General features: G+C 43.6%; 1 long non-coding RNA gene across 1 annotated transcript; it reads left to right on the plus strand.

Annotated features, from left to right (window-relative positions):
* Positions 1–712: 712 nt before the first annotated feature.
* On the plus strand, positions 713–1,861 carry LOC121001532. The gene is made up of 3 exons (XR_005779076.1): positions 713–1,474; positions 1,558–1,685; positions 1,769–1,861. It is a non-coding gene; the product is annotated as an uncharacterized LOC121001532 (long non-coding RNA).
* Positions 1,862–18,545: the final 16,684 nt, after the last annotated feature.

Consider the following 18,545-nt stretch of genomic DNA (forward strand, 5'->3'; position numbering starts at 1 on the left):
AAAGACTGTGCCCAACACGATGGTCATCCCGTTATGACTCGCTGCTTGCCCTACGCTTTCGGTTTGTTGATGTCCTTAAAGCACTGTCTAAATTAATATTGACTTCGACCAAAAGTAAAGAGAGGGAAGAGGCCAGGGTCCTTAGGAATAAAATTGAATCTTTTGAGTTTGTCTTCCTACTTGTTCTACAGAGTAAAGTTCTGGAGCATATAAATGCAATATCAAAGGTTCTGCAGTCAGAACATATGGATCTGTGCAATGCAGCCCATTTAATTCATAATGCCATTGAAGCTCTTAGCAGCTACAGGAAGCAATTTGAAGATGCTAAAACAACAGCTATCAAACTTGCTGAGAAGTGGGGAATTCCTGCAATGTTTGTAATTAAAAGAGTGCCCAAAGTAAAGCGCCATAGTGGGGAGCTATGTTTGGACGAAAGACTGCAAGACCCAGAGAAGAGATTTAAAACTACTATTTTTTATGCTACTTTAGATGTAATAACATCCCAGTTATCAAGCAGATTTGGTAGCATGAACACTGTAGTTGAAAGATTTCGGATCATTCAGCCACGTGTGCTGGCGACTGAATCAGAGGATAACTTGTTTCAAGCTGCACTGCAATTTCAGCATTATTACCAAGATGATATATCTTCCGATTTCGCAGGGCAATTGGTTAGTTTTCGGAGCGCACTGCAAAATGAGATCTCTGAGCTCCACACAGTTAAAGATTTGGCACACCTGCTTATAATTGACAATGCTGCTTTGTCATCTACCCTACCGGATGTATGTACAGCTTTAATACTTTTCCTCACATTACCAGTGACGGTGGCATCTGCAGAAAGATCATTTTCCAAATTATCTCTGATTAAAAATTACTTGAGAAACAGCATGTCACAACAACGGCTTTCTGGCCTTGCCCTTCTAAGCATTGAGAATGAAAGAGCAAGAAAACTGGACATTCCAGCTATTGTTGACAAATTTGCTGAGTCTAAAGCGAGACGGCGCAACTTCTAGTAATATGTATTTTGCGTAAGTGAGCAGTTTGTTGGGTACAGGGAGTTATATTATCAAAGTTCATACTAACCCAGTTCAATTTATTCAACTTTGGTTGTACTAAACAGTTAACTAGTTTGGTTCTATTTTAGCTGCCTTCTTTTTGGTAACAATGATGCAGATTAATAAACAATTCTGATGTTGTTAGACTCTAAAACACAACGACCGCCTTTGAACTATTTGAATACAGCACTGGTTTCTGCACAACAAAAGCTTAATATCAAAAAGAAGGCAGATGTTACCAACATCAAAAATACTTAACATAATTACTAAATGCTACCATCTCCTTTCCTACAGTGAGAACAAATTGGTTCCTTTCTACTTGATGCCTCCTCGTTGGACCTGGCTGGTTAATTTTGATGTTTCATTTGGATTTCTGTTCTGGTTAAGAAGCATGACTCGTTCCTTTTCACATTCAAATTTTGGTAAGTAAAAAAATGTATATAATTTTATATTTAACATATCTAATTATGTCACTTAATAAATGCTACCATCTCCTTTCTTACAGTGAGAACAAATTGGTTCCTTTCTACTTGATGCCTCCTCGTTGGACCTGGCTGGTTAATTTTGATGTTTCATTTGGATTTCTGTTCTGGTTAAGAAGCATGACTCGTTCCTTTTCACATTCAAATTTTGGTAAGTAAAAAAATGTATATAATTTTATATTTAACATATCTAATTATGTCACTTAATAAATGCTACCATCTCCTTTCTTACAGTGAGAACAAATTGGTTCCTTTCTACTTGATGCCTCCTCGTTGGACCTGGCTGGTTAATTTTGATGTTTTATTTGGATTTCTGTTCTTGTTAAGAAGCACGACTCTTACTTATTCACAATCAAATTTCAGTAAGTAAAAAAATTTATTATATTTGAAATTCTTATCTAATTAGGCACCAAACTGACAGCCAATATTCTGTGATTATTATATTTTTTAATTGTAGGTGATTTACCAAGATATGGGTCAAGAAGCTTTATGCCTTATGTGGAGAATCTTTGTTCTGGAACGCTTTTAACATTTTTTTCTATATTTTATATGGTAACATTAAAAAAAAAAATTAAAACCCCTATCTCCTTCTATTTAATATTCAACTACAACACTTTCAAACCGGGAGGGGGTGGAGTCTTGGCGGGGGTGGAGTCTTGGCGGGGGTGGAGTCTTGGCGGGGGTGGAGTCTTGGCGGGGGGGCCCCAATTTAAAGTTTGCCCTGGGGCCCATAGAACTCTAGTTACGCCACTGAGCGTGACACTACCGTGCCCTGCACATGTGGTATGCTGGAGGGACACTGTGAATTGTCCCTGCAGTGGAGGCTGAAGAAACGGTGGAGAATTAGGAGGCAGAGGTGGACATTGTCGCTGAACCAACAGAGTGGCAACGTGGAGGTGGAAGCGGCATCACCTGGCCAAGTTGCTGGTGTGGCTGTGCAGGAACCACAATCACCCAGTGGGCCGTTAAGGACATGTACCGTCCCTGACCGTAGTTACTAGTGCTAATACATGCCACAAAAACTCTAACAAGAAATAACTGCACTGCAGAGCGGCAAATGTATTTTTTCTTTTTACACTAATACACGTCACAAAAGGCTTTACAAGAAATAACTACACCGCTGAGTGGCAATATATTTTTTTTCTGCTAAAACACCCCACAAAAGCCTTTACTACAGATTACTGCACCACAGGGCGGCAAATGTATTGTTTCTTTTTCCGCTAAAACACCCCAAAAAAGCCTGTATCAAACACCACTTGCACCCTAATAAGAACAGTTTGCTGGAATTACAGAGCTGTATAATGGAAATTTGGGTCCCAAATCAGTGCAGCAAGGTGTAATAGGTGTGTTCCTATTACCCAGGCTGTCACCTCCCCGACTGAACCCTGTTCAACAGAAATGCTGTGGAATGATTCCTCGCTATCCTTTTCCTACACCTTGAATAATCTTTCCCTGCACTTGTAAATCGTTTTTTTTAGCACAATGAAGATTTTACTAGCACTGTCCCTAGCGCCTGCTGACGTCTCTTCCTGCACTAAGTACACTGGTAAATGGCAGAATCTAAGATGGCTGACGCTATTTATAGGGCTGTGACATCACAGGGCTGGCTGGCTTCTGATTGGCTGCATGCATGGCATTATGGATGATCCCACCTTCCCAGAGTTCCTTTCTCCATGTCCTTACATGTGCAGCAGCTATTTTAGGAAAAAATGTGATTCGTTACCATGAAGCACGAGGAAATTCTGGTTCGGCGCAATTCGAATTTTTCCTGAAATTTGTATCGAATTCCACTTCATCAGCTTCGATTCGCTCATCTCTAATGATGACTTATCTTTGCAATATTGTGGGAATATCACTTTAAAAAATCTTCAAACCTGGTTACCAGCCGAACCAGGGACTCCTATGTGTAGACAGCATTGCTTCTAAGGCTAGTTTCACACCAGGGGTAAATTGTTCTGGCAGAGAAACGGCCTATCCGAAGACATAGGGGGTTATTTACTAACAGAAATACATCTATAGATTTCAAGATGGTGGCTCACTCCAAACGAAATTTAGGAACAGGTGCTACTAACCCAAATTAGAGGGACACCCACCCTCTGGACAAGTTTAAATCTATTATAATTATTCTAGCTTCCAGAAATACGTCTATATTAGGCATATTTCTGGTGCAGATTGCGGCGAAAAAGTTATTTGCGCCACAATCTGCAACTTTTTCTCGCTCACGCCAGGTCTACAGCAGTGGGTGTGGCATCGGCGGGAAAAGAGGACAGGCCGGTAAGCCTGTCTAATTCATCATTTTCTACGCCTGTTTTAGGTGAAGAAAATGGTTTAAATCTATGCCAGCAAGGGAGCTGGTGTAGATATAGAATCGGCTGGCGCCTCTACTTAACTTTGGCGGATCCACCACCAGTGCAGGGCCCTATTAAAGAGGTTATCCAAGGCTGGAAATGCCCCCCCTACTGCCCAAACCCCCACATGGCCGCCGCTCTGCTTCTCCCTGTGACTGGATGAAAACATCCAGTGTCAGGGGCAGCAATGGCAGACGGTGACGGGGATGAGCCTCCGTAGCATTGCGGGTGACGCTAGGGAGGCTCATCCCTGTCACCGCCTGCCATTAGCTGCCCCCCCAACACCAGATGTTTTCATCCACGCACGTGGAGAAACAGCGGCAGCCATGCGGGACCAGGAGCGACGCGGGGAGCGGGGTGCCAGTTAAGTAGAATCAGTGTGAGGGGCATTTCCAGCCTCGGGTAACCCCTTTAAGACAGGCGTCTAAAATGACCCCCATAGTATCATAGCCGGATATTACCTGTCCCCACCGAAGCCTATTGACTATAATGGGACACTGCAGGGATCTGACCTGTTTTCAGCATTAGTGCTGGGATTCGACCGGACAAAAAACGCCTCTTGCAGCAATTCCATCTGCCTAACTAAATATATCTTCCCAATCCCTAACCCAGGTATCAGCAACCACTGATGCTCCATCTGCTGTGAAAGTTCAACTCCCAGCATGCACATTTACTAGGCTGTTCTTGCATCTCCCATAAAAGTTAAAGGAGGATTCTGGGAGTTGTCCCTGGCTGTCTTATGTGTGTAATCGCTGTGTCTGTGACAGGCACCTCCTAATTAAAGATAAGCAAATTTCCTAAAATTTGATTCAGTCCAATTTGTCCGAATCTGCCAAGAAATTTGATTCGGGTGCAAATCAATTCCATAGTTGCCAACTGCCTGAATTTGGCGGAACTGTCCCTAATTTTCAGGGACAGTCCCGGCAAATTTGCGCTATCCCGGGATGAAAATTGTCGGGGCAAGCATAAACCCCGCCCATAAGTGAGTGTTTCAAGGCGGGGTCTGGGAATTTTCTGGGGGGTGAGGCATATATGCGCCGATTTTACTAACTGAAACGTTGATAAGTATGGAATTCTAACCAAATGAAAACTACTTTAAAGGCCTGAAGAATCTCTTTCGCTCTCTCTCTCTAATGAATGAATTCGCTCATCTCTAGTCCTATCACATCATTGGCTGAGCTCAGAATGGTGTCTCTGCTCGAGATCTTACACAAGTCAATATCCTAATTGGCTGTGAGGCTGACTGCAAGACATTATGGGCGAGTCAGCTGGCCGGAGCCCTGTCCGGGTCATGTGATCCCTCCTCGTCATCTTCCCTGCTGTGTTTCCCTTAGTACTGACTGTACTGAGTTCGATATGTGAAATGGCAGTTACCATTTTGTGAGATTTGTCCAAACCAAAGTGCCAAAACTTTGGCTTTGTGTAAAAGTTGATTTTTTTTGTGAAATTTGTAATGAATTAGATTTTTTCCAAGCCCTTCCCGATCATTTTTCTTCCTGGACAATCTCTTTCATCACATTTTGTAGGTACAATTATGTTACATGGGTATTCCCACTTCAAACATTGATGGCATATCAATGTTGGTACACTCTTCTACCTCCAGAAAAGAACTTAGGAAGTGAACAGAAAGTAACCTCTGGTTACCGCTATGGGAGTTCTGTAAAGTGCTGGCTCGGCTAATTCTGGCAGTCCAATAATGCCGAATGGAGCAGTAGCCGCTCTTGCGCAGTGTTCTCTCCATTCACCACTATTTGACTTCTGAAAATAGCGGAGTGTGCTCACTTGCCTTTTTTTGGAACTCCCATAGCATGTTCTCCTTCACTTTGTGGGCCCCGTTCTGGAGACAGGAACAGGTCCCAGAGGTGAGACCCAAACCTATCCTAGCGATGAGATGAGCCAATCTCTTTCCATTACTGTACAGTCCCATTTCTTTGTTAACCAGTCCCTGAGATACCTACCAGTTCTTCTGCAATAGAAAAGGCCAAATTTCCAGGTAAGACAAGGATATCACATATACAAAGCTCTATATATCATTGGAAAGAATGTTAAAACACAGCTCAGGCAATGAAGTCGGAAACTATTCCTTAACATGTCGAGATGTGCTATTTAGAGGCTCCAACAATTGTTCTTCACTATTATTAACTGCACTTTTCATCTACTTGAGAATGTAATAAGACAGAATGAACAATAGATCGATGTCTTCTTAGAGCAGCTCGTAGCTACAGGAGGTGGTTGCCAATAATCAGCAAGGCTTCTGTGTTTTAGCTGGCAAAATGTGTGCCTATGATTATCCATCTCAGGGGTGTCGTCATGAGACAAACTGCATGCATAAAAACTGTCCCCCTAGCAGTTAATCATACTGTGATTGACTGCTATGTGTGAACATTGACTTTTATGCTCCTTTTTTATTTCAGGTTATTTGCAAAATCAAGGCATATTTGCAGTATGTGTGAATATACAGATGTAGCAAATATAAAAGAGCCTCTTTCTGCACGATCAACCCAATTAAACCAGGCATACTTTCTTTCTTTTGTCTGTATGTTAAACAGATGCAGAGATATGTGTTTATAGTCAAATGCAAATTAGCATGTTGGAGCACCAGAGGATGGGGCTGAATAGATATGGCCTTGCGGTTCACCCGGCGGTCGTTTTGCGGCGAACTTTGCTCGTTCGCTGTTCGCCTAACAGGCGAACATATGGCGATATTCTCGCCAGCCATATTCTTTTACATTGTGAAGAACTTTGACCCATGACACATCCATCAGGTGGTGAAGGTGCAATGAGCAGGATACGGGTATACGCTGACGCCAAATTATGCAATGACTGGGTCAGGTGTAGATAATAGTCTATGTTTTGTTCGTGACGCCAATTGCAGCGTGCGCAGGGTACTATCACAGGGCCCTTCCAAGGTGTTATAACTCCCGCCCCAGGTTAGGAATGCCAGAGTGGTGTAATTGCCTATAATGTCTCTGTATGGTGATGATAATGGTGTCAACGGTGTCTCCTACCTGGGTACGGCTGGACTCCTTGCTCACTTGCAATAAATTGAGTGTAATGATAGTAGGAGTAATAGAGGAATTTTGCAGCAGAAATTGATGTCCAGACCTTTAGATGAAGTTCAAACTTTTCTTTACTGAAGATAACTTTAATCCAGAATGTGTGAACTGTCCACACCTCCACAGAGGGGAGCTAAGCTGGAATGAACCATTCCAGCCTAGATATACTAAACTAGAACTAGTACCTTACCAACGCATTGCTGCCACCTGCTGGTGTACCTGGAGAATGACAAGGAAAAATTGTATTTAACATGGTTTTAGATGCACATTTGTGAAGATATGAGCAAAATCATATCAAATGACAATATACAGGCTCTTAGAAGATAGTAGCAGGGTAGAGGCGTGTAGTAACACAACTCTGGGGTGTTACATTCCCCCTTACTTTAAGTTAAGTCTTTTGCCAGTGTACGGAGAGGCTGCTGTGTGGAGCAGGGACAGACTGTTAGGGACACAAAACGCTAGCTAATAGGGCCACAAAAGTCCTTTTGGACTGGTATAGGTGTGCTATCGATAGGTGTGACTTACTGAGGGGTGTAATATACTTATAATATACTTTGTAACATAGAAAGTATATTATAGTGCATTTGTATTGTGCAGCAGTTGTGTGCGGTTCTGCTGTCTGCACCCTCTTCACTCTATGCTGTGTGCACCCCCAAATACACCACCACCATCACCATATCCCCTCCGCTCGAGTCAGAGGAATTATTTTCCCATCCATTACAAGACCTTACCGATGCAAGAGGAGGTATCAATGGTCGCCACCCAGCAGTCTGACGACAGTACCCAGATCAGCCCAAGGAGGGTGGTCCCCGCTGTTGCTGCCTACTCCGAGATCTCCAATGACAGTGGTGGTGAAGGTGACGAATCCGATGATGACGTGTCGATGGACGTCATGCGGGTGCCAACAAGAGAGGAAGAGGGGGGGAGTTCAGAGGGAGAGACGGAGCAGCAGATAGGGAGGAGAAGGAGGAGAAGCAGGCAGAACTTACAGTGCACGGGAGGCAAAAAGCAGACTGCAAATGTATCTGGAACGAGCCATCCACCATGCACGGTCACATCTGGCGCTCCCAGGACGCCGGCACATGGCTCCGCAGTGTGGGCTTTTTTTAACGTGTCCGCTGCTGACAATAGTGTTGCCATCTGCAGCCTGTGCTGTCAAAGCATAAGTCGCGGTAGGCCCAACACTCACCTAGGGACGACCGCCTTAAGAAGGCACCTGTCCTCCCATCACTGAGCCCAGTGGGAGCAACACCATCAGAGCCGACAAAGCCACTCTCCCGATGCTCCCCATCTTGCCTCTTCTCCTTCTCCTCTCTCCTCCCAGTTGTCCTTCTCTCCACCTTCCACCGTGCTGTCGTCGCGTTCATGTGGCAAAAGGCAGGCCTCCTTGCCCCAAATGTTAGAGCGAAAAAAGATGATGATGCCGGATAACCCTCTTGCCCAATGACTGATGTCCTTTGAATGCCAAATTTTTGTGGCCTGTACTGGCAGACAGTTTCATATTTACCCTGTGACCGCCTAATGTACCTCCAGCCACAGAATCCAAAGTTCTTTGCTTTCAGGAGAATGCCTATTGACTAATTTTTGGGGCCTGTACTATCCGACAGTTACATATTTATCCTGTGACCACCTAATGTACCTCCAGCCACAGAGTCCAAAGTTCTTTGCTGTCAGGTAATGCCTATTGCCTAATTTTTAGGGACTGTACTGGCCGACAGTTACATTTTTATCCTGTGACCGCCTAATGTACCTCCCGCCACAGAATCCAAAGTTCTTTGCTGTCAGGTAATGCCTATTGCCTAATTTTTAGGGACTGTACTGGCCGACAGTTACATTTTTATCCTGTGACCGCCTAATGTACCTCCCGCCACAGAATCCAAAGTTCTTTGCTGTCAGGTGAATGCCTATTGGCTAATTTTTGGGGCCTATACTGGCCAACAGTTAAATTTTTTATCTCTAGCCACATAATCACACTCTTGTCTTACTCCTCTGCTTCTCATTATGGTGGCGTATGAACCGCTTTCACCATAAGGACCTTCTAATATCACAGGGTCATGTGACTGTGCCCCTCACCCCGTACTGTGCCCCCTTATACCCTGCATTGTGCCCTCTTACTACACCCTGTGCAGTGCCCCTAGTCATTCTGTAGTGTCCCCACTAGCTAAGCGTGGGCACTACACGAGGGTCAATTGGGGTGTGCGTTACTTCTCCTCACTAGGGACAGGGATGTTATCTCTTATTGTGCATTTTATGTAATTTATAAAGTATTGTTTGTATGCAATGTTTCATCATCAGGCCTAGTCTTTGTAGTTAGACATCCCATACACTAGAGGGAGATAGAGAGCCCCTAGTATAAATATTCAGGCCCAGACAGGGGGAGGGGGTTCAAGGTCAGGAGTCTGCAGAGACAAGTTAGAAGGCACCAGCCAGAGCCTTCTCCTGACATGCAGCTGGACAGCCCGGGCTGTTAGTTGTAACCAGGGGGCTAGAAGAGGGATCCTAGCCTACCTGTGGATCAAGAGAGCCTTAGTTAGCTCTGAAGACGTCCCAGTTGCAGGATAGCACCTCCTGGGAGAAATCTGCAGTTACCATCCAGCTGAGTAAGGACAATACCAGGTCAGATAAGTACCCTGATGGACAGAGATTCCATAAAGTACAGCAAGTGCTGATATTGGAGAGAATTGTGATACCAAGGATAAAAGCCAACAGTTAGGCATCCGGGCCTTGGGAGCCATCTAGCTAGAATAGCTGAAAAGGATGGAGCAGCGTAGCACTGCAAAGCATTAACCATTGTGTCCTCCAAGCATCTTGCCTGTTTATTTCCTGTCGCCATCTAAAGTCTACCTACTTGGGAGGTATTGTCTAAGGGACTGCATGACTATCATAATCTATTGTCACTGTATGAAGTAAGTTGGACTGAGTTCATCAAGTAAAGAAACGTTTGGTTTACCCACTGATTCCTCAATTATTCCACCTATCTCTACACGGTGTGCCACCGTTTAATTGGCACTGGCGTCACGTACTTTAAAGGGACCTTGCCCCAGGCACATAAAGCACCTGCAACATCCAGGGCACCTCATCCACCACCAGGCCTGGTCCCTCAATACAGCGTGTGCCCCAGAGGACTCTTGTGCTAGCCTCTCCTTCACTGCTGTATGCCTGCCCAGGGTTTCCCTACAAAACTGTGAGTAACCCTCGCTTGCCATTAACCGTGACCTCACGATCGCAATACCCTGCAGGTCCGGCGTACCGCAATTCCCTGTACTGTGCCCTCTTATACCCTCTTATCCGGTCACGGTATGGCGGTGTTATCCGGTCACTGTACAGAGGTGTTTTCCGGTCAATGTATGGCGGTAGTATCCAATAACTGGATGACCATAACTGTATCCCATTCCCTGCCCACGCCATCCTTTTTAGACCTGGCATGAGCGGGAAATATATGCAGATTGCGGTGCTAAGGACCTTTGCGCCACAATCTGTGTCAGAAATATGCCTAACATAGACGTATTTCTATATAATAAATGACCACCTAATTGTATTATCATTCGGGGGTAGGGCTAATATCTTTATATTATATAGATTCTAGTGTATTATACTGTGCCCTGTATTTCCCAGTAGAAAATGATCCTTGGGAAACACAGTCCTCATCCCTGACCACCAGGACCAGTTATCGCTCTGTCAGTACATGGCGGCCTCCCCTCTCCGCCATGCTGCTCCTCTGTGTACTGGTGCTTATTCTGACACTAGGGCTGGGTTCACATCCTATTTGTGCCATCCATTTAATCCATACCAAAAATGTATGCGTTACCAGATGCACCAGACTGATGCCATACAGTGGCGTCCGTTCACCATACAGTTCCATGGTAGAAATAAAATTTACGTTAACGTATGCATTTTTTAAAATAGACTGCAGGATACAAAAACGTGGAGTGCTGCACATTTGTATACATCAAACCGATAGGAAATAACATTTTTCTAGGCTCCAGCAGGGCACATTTTTGAGAATTTCCCTTTAAGACGCATAAAAATGGCCTCTGATTAAAATGCATATTTTTTGTGGGAATTTTTGCCAATTATCCCCCTCTGGTATGTCACTGTCCATGTTGTGGGACTATTTGTGTACTTCTAGTAAGTGTTTGCTGGCTGAAAATATGAGCTGAAGGTTTTTCAGGTTCGCCTGCCATTAAAGTGAATGAGGCCGGCCGCGAACTTGCGGTTCGCGAACATTTGATCGCATTTGCGCGATTGCGTTCACGAACCGTCCCGGCTGATATTTGTCCATCACTAGGGCTGAATCCTTGGAGCACTGCTTTTGTAACCCCCCCCCCCCCCCCCACCTTGTGCTCTGCACATTTTCCCCTACCCTTGATTGACAAGGCTAGACATCAGCATGCTGAGGGCAGAGCTGTGTCCTGGCGCTAATACATATTACTGGTTTATTCACACAGTCTATGGTTATAAAGAAACCAGTAATACAGTGCTGCCCATAATTATTCATACCCCTGGCAAATTTTGACCTAAAGTTACTTTTATTCAACCAGCAAGTAATAAGGCACACAAAAGCTCGCTTGGCATTTGCAAAAGCTCATCTGAACAAAGAAGAAGACTTCTGGTCTTCTGTGTTATGGTCAGATGAAACAAAAATTGAATTGTTTGGTCACAATGATGTTTCCTTCATTTGGCGTAAAAAAGGAGAAGCCTTCAACCCAAAGAACACCATCCCCACTGTCAAACATGGTGGTGGGAACCTAATGCTTTGGGGGTGTTTTTCAGCCAATGGACCAGGGAACCTAATCACAGTAAACGGCGCCATGAAAAAAGAGCAATACATGAGGATTCTCAACAACAACATCAGGCAGTCTGCAGAGAAACTTGGCCTTGGGCACCAGTGGACATTTCAGCATGACAATGACCCGAAACACACAGCAAAAGTGGTGAAGAAATGGTTAGCAGAGTCCAGACTTGATTCCAATTGAGAATCTGTGGAGGGAGCTAAAGATCAGGGTGATGGCAAGAAGACCCTCCAACCTGAAAGATTTGGAGCTCATTGCTAAAGATGAATGGGCAAAAATACCTGTGGAGACATGCAAAAAGCTCGTCTGCAATTATTGGAAGCGTTTGATTGCTGTAATAGCCAATAAAGGCTTTTCTATTGATTATTGAGAAGGATATGAATGATTTTGGACTGGACACTTTTTGCTCAAATGTAAATAAAAGCTGAGAAATGTTTTTTTTCCCCCCACAATAATGCCTCTTGTACATCGTCTTATTGTCTTTTGGGAGACACCTATGTCATTTCCCGTCAAAAAATTACTTGCTAGTTGAATAAAAGTAACTTTAAGTCAAAATTTGACAGGGGTATGAATAATTATGGGCAGCACTGTATGTATTAGCTTCTAAGTATAGAAAACCACCCTTTTCAACATGATAAGGCTGTGGCCAGGAGGTGAGTGATCAGCCTTGCATGTAGATGTGCCAGGTTTATATCCCAGGAGAGACCTCTAGATTTTCGTCTCCCACATTTAACCAATAATAAAAGGCTATATTCTTACTATATTGAGAATAGAGGTTTTCTATACTTAGAAAGCTACATATTGCTGGTGTCTTTACAAGTATGCCTCTATTTTCAAAATGGTAGGGCTATAGCCTTTTACTATGGGTAAATGAGGAAAAAAACAAATAAATGAAGAAAAAAAATATATTTTTTTTTATTTAACTACTAAGCCTGGTTTAATAGGGTTTATCATGCTGACAGAAGGTCTTTAACAGTGGGTTCACATATGCAGCAACTGCTGCTGTAGTATGTTCCAGCAGAGGAACAGACTACTAGAGTTTACCATATCCGGCATAGCCTTATTGTGTCGCGCATAGCCACAACCCCATTGACTATAATGGGATCCAACAGGGATCCAGACACTTTCCCGGCATAAATGTTAGCTTTCAGCAGAAAGCTGTCATTTATACAGGAAAGCTTCCAGATTCCTGTTGGATCCCATTATAGTCAATGGAGATCTGGCAGTCATCGGCATGATATGGCTATGCTGGATTCAGTGCAGGGCCGGACTGGGGATAAAAACCAGCCCTGGAAAAAGTTGCATACCAGCCCCACAGCATTGCGTCATTATTTACTTGTTTATAATAGGAGAAAGCATTCATTTTAAAACACGTGTGGCCACCTATTTAATGATTGTTGCATGCAACATTTTACTTGACCAGCTATTTTAAATATTCTTCGGCAGTCCTGTTACAATCCCCCCCCCCCCCCCCCAATGAGCCTTTCGACCAAATAAAAATATTTATAAAATCTCACCCATATGCTGCAAAAAAAATAAAAATCTGCAATGTAAAATCGATAATAAAGATCAACTACAAACAAACATATTTCACATAAAAACTTACAATTACTTGGCTTGGCCCTTGGGGATCTTGGACACCACTTCCACACTTTGGCCGGGGGCTCGGCGGAGCTGATGTTGTGCTTTATCCTAATGAGAAAGATTTCATAATAAGGATTTGGAGAAGGGGCAGAGGGATAGCAGAACAGGGAGAGGCTGGTGCTGCTACTAGGGGGTCATACCATGTGGGAGTAATAAAGCCCATCATAATGCCCCCCCCCCCCCCCAGTAGTAATAATTCTCCTTATAATGTGCAAAACAAACCCATTTGTAATGCCCCCAGTTGAGCTAATGTTCCCATAATGTGCCAATATAAAATACCCCTTCTCAGTGCCCCCGTAGATGACCCCATAGTGCTCCCCCTCCTTCCCCATAGTACCCACCATAATGTGTCCCAGTATAAAATCTCACCCATATGCTGCAAAAAAAAAACGTCATCGTGCCGCCTGCACCAGCCTCTGATAGGCTGCCGGCCTAGTGCTGGCAGCCTATCAGAGGAACAGGAGGGGACACACCTCTCCCTCCCCTGCCGTAGCATAGGCATCTGTATCGCCGTCCTGAGGACGGCGATACAAATGACTATAGAGATGAGTGCTTCCACAATGGAAGCGCTCATCTCCTGCTGTGCCCTGCCGCCGGCCGCCCCCACTTGTCACCAGGGCATTTCCCGGCAGGCCAGTCCGGCCCTGATTAAGTGTACTCCAGTAGTCTGTTCTGGCAGAGTTCACAACACATATGTGAACATAGCCTGACTAAACATGTTAATACACTGAAGAAAACTTTAAATTGACACAAAAGGTTTTTTCTAGAGTTCGATTATGATGTCCTATCTTCAGGATAGATAATCAATATCAGATGTGCGGAGGTCAAACTTCCAACAACCCCACTGATCTGCTTTTTGAATAAGGGGTCGCACTCCAGTGAGTGCAGAGTCCTCTTCCTAGACCATGTTTGTTGGTAAGTTCCATGAACTTGTCACTGCTCAATCCCGTTCAAGAGGATGGGCCTGGCTGCAATACCAAGCACAGGCACTATACAATGGACAGCGCTGTGCTTGGTAAGCTGCAAGGAGGCCATAGCACTTAAAGGAGTGCCACTGCCTCTTAAAACAGTTGATTGGTGGGGATGCTGGGGCTCGGATATTGGTAACCTATTCTGAGGATAGCCCATCAATATCAAATGTTTAATGTTCTAAGTATTAAAGTAATATGTTCAACATCTGTATCCTGCAGTGTCCTCCTTTAATTTTCTGCGGTGCTATTTCAAATTAATACTCTACTAATGCTTATTCTAAAGAGAATCTGTCAGCTATCCTTACGTTGTGTGGTTAAAACATTGCTATCATATCATGGGTGAACAAAGTCTTTCTATATCTTTTTGGAACTTTCTTCCTTTTGTAGCAACCACAAAGTGCTCTCCCTGATCAGCTGTAATCTGACAGCAAGTGTTTACTTTCCCTGCAGCGCCACCACAGGGAAAATTAAGCATTACACATTTCTCATCCAAATCAGTTTGATGTTTTGTGTAATGAAGCAGGACAGACTTCTTGCAACGACTCTCCAGTCTGGCCAAGAGATAAGCAATTCACTAAATGGATGTAAAAATAAGTATTCTAAACTAAACATCACTTTTAATTAATTTTATTTTATTATGTATTTATTTATTTATTTTTGTTTATTATTTTCGTATAATGTTTCCAGTGTATGTGTGAAGGCTCCTTGTTACAATGCAGACCACTAGCGTTGAGTTAATCAAAGCTAAACAAATTGACTTTGATACGAATATCTGGAAAAATTCAATTTGTCACGAAGCCGAATTTCCTTGTGCTAATGAATTCATTTTTCCTGAAATGTAATGTAAAAATGCATACTCACCTCATCCATTTGCTCGCAGAGAGGCCATCATGGTCATCTTGTTTGTAGATGCAGTGGGTATTGATTTATTTATTTATTTACTTTAACCGGATTAACCCCTGAAAGACCTTAATTTTAATCTCAGATGAATGTGGCATCTGAGGGGTTCAATGATGGGGAGGCCTGATCGACGTTCTCCGTCATTGCACCCCCTACATACAAAGGAATGTACTTTGTGACAAAGTAATTAGTGACAAATCAAATTTCTTTGTGAAATTCGGCAAAGCAGCCAAATCTAATTTTTCATAACTTTGCTCATCACTACAGACCACCATATTGTTCTGTTGGGAGGCTTTCAATACAATAGACAGACCTCTTCATACTGTATTTTGCCTCAGTGCATTGTGAGTCAGAAATCATAGCTGCTAAACTAATCCTACAGCAAGGTTTAATTTAGAAAATATATGAGTTTCTCTGAAACCAATTTAATCTGAGCTTAAGGGCCAAAGCTTCAATCTCCGCAACTAAGGTGAATGGCAATAAGGGAATTGTAGATGTTGGTGGGATGACAATGGCTGGCGTGAACCTGGAAATGTGATAATTTCATACATCTTATATGAGCACATTGTAGTAGGATGCTTGAGGTAATAGTGGAATTTTTAACCACTTTAAGACTGGGCCATTTACCCCGTTTTCTGACCAGACTTGTTTTGCATTTTTTTTGTATATGTGTCTTCGAAATCCTTAATTTTTTTTTTTCCATTTGATTAGTTAAAGAATTTTTGCATGTTTTTTTTTCCTTTTTTAGTTTACATGGAACTTTGTTTTTACAGTATTTGATTTTAGTTTTTTTCTTCATTTTTATTTATTTTATAAAAAAGTAGAGAAAGTGTTTTGCTCATTTTTCATTCTTTGAATAGAACAAAGTACAGTACAACTAAAATATTTTTAAATTATGTCTCCTTCCTTCCTTTTATTTTAGTCCCATTTTTTTTTCTATTATTGAGGATTTCTCCTGTAATTGAGGCTGATATATTTATTTAGTTAAAAGGGGAATACAGCCCCCAGAGAGGTTGTACAGACAGGACAAGCCTCACTGCACAGAAAACCCTTCTCTGCTAAGACCCAGCAGCTCATGCATTTTCCAAGTCCCATGCAATCAAATGGTCCCTAGGACTGGAGCAGGAAGTAACAGGAAGCCTCCTAATCTGTATACACAACTGTCAATGGCAGCTGTAAATGCAGTGATGGAGAAGGCAGGGATAGTAAAAGAACGTTTCTGCCTCCTCTATGGGAAGTCCGACTATCACTGACAGCTGGCTCCCGATTGCTGCAGTTGCCGATTTCCGTGCAGTTCCAAACCCTTTAAGGATGGTCATAAATGTCCTTGGAGAGTTAAATGCGGACTGCACAGATGTTTATAGTTGACAGGCAGTCTGCAAGTGGTTAAAGTTAAAATGACCAAACATTTTAAATCTCTAAAATTAATAAAAGTCTAATTTCATCCATGAAAACCCGATAAACATATTTGGCCAGTTAAGTCCCTAATACACAAGGAGTTGCACTCTCCGTTTCACAATCAAACAGCACGTGTATAACCAGGACAATTATAGATAAATCTTCTTCGGTTCTCCTTTATTTTATATATCACAGGCTTCTAAAAACAGCAAAATACGTAAAAATGTCCATAAGCCCTGAATCCATATGGTCTCTTGAGACCTCTTCAGTATAGATGACGATTGCAGGCATTTCCATGCATTTCTCATGCACTCCGCTCGGACTTCCTTCTAGGGCATATTTTCCACCAGCGACAGGGGTACACAAATCAGTTGCCACGCAACATTTCGAGGGCATGCCCCCTTAGCTTGTTACAGTCACAGAGTACCAGTGTGATCATTACATGACCAGGACAGATCCTAAACCTCTGGAAATAAACAATTAAAGGGGTTGGCTCATCATGGACAATGGAGGCATATCGCTAGGAGATGCCCTCATTGTCTTATAGGTGCGGCTCCCACTGCTGGGACCCGCACCTATATCGAGAACTGAGCCCCACAAGTGAAGGAGGGCGCACTGCACATGCACTGGTATTTCCATCGGCCCCATAGAAATGAATTGGAGTGGCAGGGGGTGGCAGGGGTACACAAGCAGCTGACACACATCATTTCAAGGGCATGCCACCTGTAAGGCGACCTAGGCAGCCGCCTAGGGTGCAATTTAGCAGGGGGCGCAGGCCCCGTGCGGTTTAAAAAAAAGCGTTGGTTAAGTGGCGGCCGGGCCAGCCCTGCTGCAATTTTTTTTTTAAAGTACGGCGGCGGGCCCTCCCCCGCAGCAGGCGGCTGCCGCACTGCCCGGGCTGGCACGTCTATGATTGTGCACCGCCTGGGCGCAGCCTGAAGAGCGGGACTGACAGGAGGGAAGCGCCTCTAGTGTAGCGTGGCCGAGCTCTGTTCGGGAACGGAGCCCCGCAAGTGAAGGGAGGTGCACTGCGCATGCGCAGCTGCCCTCCACTCATTTTTTATGGGGCCGGCGAAAATAGCCGAGCGCTGGCTCAGGTATTTCCATCGGCCCCAGAGAAATGAATGGGAGCGGTATGCTCCCATTCACTTCTATAAGGGAGCCAGCTTGGTGGTGGCCGGACCGGAGTCCTCCAGCCACCACCTTGCGGGGCTCTGTTCTTTATATAGGTGCGGGTCCCAGCAGTGGGACCCACACCTATAAAACAATGGGGGCAAATCCAAGCGATGATTAGACAACTCCTTTAAGCTTTAGATTCCGTAACAGCAAGCGGAGATCTAGAAAACAGTGAGAAACCGATACATATGGTAGTCAAACATTGAAAAAACATTTTATAGTGCCAGGATGAAAGGAAAGGTTCACCTTTGAAACCATTGTTTTTATTGTTCCATTCAATCTTGAATGAAGAAAAGTAGCACATTCTATTGTTTTGTGCCTACAGCTTCTATGCTTCTACGTGTCTTCATGGTAACAGGCTACAAACTAACCCTGTGTAGTCTGAACTAGTGTTGGGCGCAAATATTCGTATCGCTAATTTTAATCGTAAATATCGCCACTTCGAGAATTCGCAAAGATTTAGAATATAGTGCTATATATTCGTATTCTCGAATATTTTAGATTTTTTTTTCATCAGTAACCTCCCTTCTTGATTGTGGGCCAATGAGAAGGCTGCAATATCTTTGTCTGAGCTTAGCAACATCCCTAGCAACCAATAGGAAAGCTGCCTACCCCTTACTATATAAGAACCTCCCCAGCAGTTATTTTCTGAGAGAGAGAGAGAGACAGCAGTGTCATGGCTGTGCTCTGTGCTTTACTGTTTAATTACATTAGATAGTTAGATA

The sequence above is a fragment of the Bufo bufo genome, chromosome 5 (assembly GCF_905171765.1).
Source record: "Bufo bufo chromosome 5, aBufBuf1.1, whole genome shotgun sequence".
Taxonomy (NCBI): domain Eukaryota; kingdom Metazoa; phylum Chordata; class Amphibia; order Anura; family Bufonidae; genus Bufo; species Bufo bufo.